The sequence below is a fragment of the Rhinolophus sinicus genome, chromosome 18 (assembly GCF_057876585.1).
Source record: "Rhinolophus sinicus isolate RSI-liver-muscle chromosome 18, RSI-T2T, whole genome shotgun sequence".
NCBI classification, from domain to species: Eukaryota; Metazoa; Chordata; class Mammalia; order Chiroptera; family Rhinolophidae; genus Rhinolophus; species Rhinolophus sinicus.
In genome coordinates this window covers 49,522,467-49,523,679 of record NC_142518.1, presented here as the reverse complement: position 1 = coordinate 49,523,679, position 1,213 = coordinate 49,522,467, and positions in this window count along the sequence as shown.

Here is a 1,213-nt window from a genome sequence, read left to right as displayed (position 1 = left end):
TATCCGATGGACACTTGTACCATTTGGGAGACCACCTCAGGGATGATGTAGATTCCTTATCAGTGCACTGTACAGCTGAAGCTGAACAATAATGAATGCCAACTATAATTTTATTTATACATATATATATATATGTATATACTTACAAGAAGCGGAGTACAGCATTAGGAATAGAGACAGTGGAAATGTAATGGCTCTGTGTGATGTCAGAGGGCTAGTGGATGGGGGAAGGTGGGTTCACACAGTGTGAGGGATATAAATGATAAATGTCTGAGTAAAAAAAATAATAAAGTAAAATAAAATGTAACAAATTATGTTTCATATGCAAAGAAAGTCAGTGTTTTTCAGGAGACATATATCGACATTTTATGGGATACTTTATTAAGAACAAATATAAGTGTGTAGATGTCTAAAAAAGAATTTTAAATAAAATTTTTATAACTGCTTTATTGAAAAGAAAACATTGAGTTTCTATATAGCCCAGCAAATCCAATCCAAAGTTTATATATAAAATAATTAAAAACAGGGACTTGAACAAGTATTTTTACACCATGTTCATAGCAGCAGCATTCAAAATATCTAAAAGTTGGAAACAACCCAAATGTCCATCAATGGATGAATTGATAAATAAATGTGGTATATACATGCAATGGAATATTATTCATCCATAAAAATGGATGAAAGGTTGATATATGATACAACATGAATGTACCTTTAAAACACCATGTTTAGTGTAAAAATCCTGACAGAGAAGGGTAATTATTGCATGATTGCACTTATATGAGGTACACAGAATAGGCAAATTCATAGATGCAGAAAGCATAATAGATGGAGGAAGGAAAAATGCAGAATTATTGTTAAGTGGTACAGAATTTTTTGGGGGATGATAAATATTTTTGGTATAGATAGTGATAATGGTTACACAGCATATTTAGTGTCATTGAAGTGTACACTTATAAATAGTAAAAAACAATAAACATTATGCTATGTATAGTTTATGAAAATAAAAAAGGAAGACATGCACTAGTCTCAAACAATGTTATATCAATATTTATTTGATAAACCAGCTAAATTAGGTGGGATGACATGCTTTATTGTCCCAAATTTGGCATATTTATAAATACTCTGGAGAACAAGGTGTACACATATGCACTAGCTTTGTTCCTCTGTCTTCATTATTCCTTTAATTGTGTGTTTTTTTCATTCTGCTTCC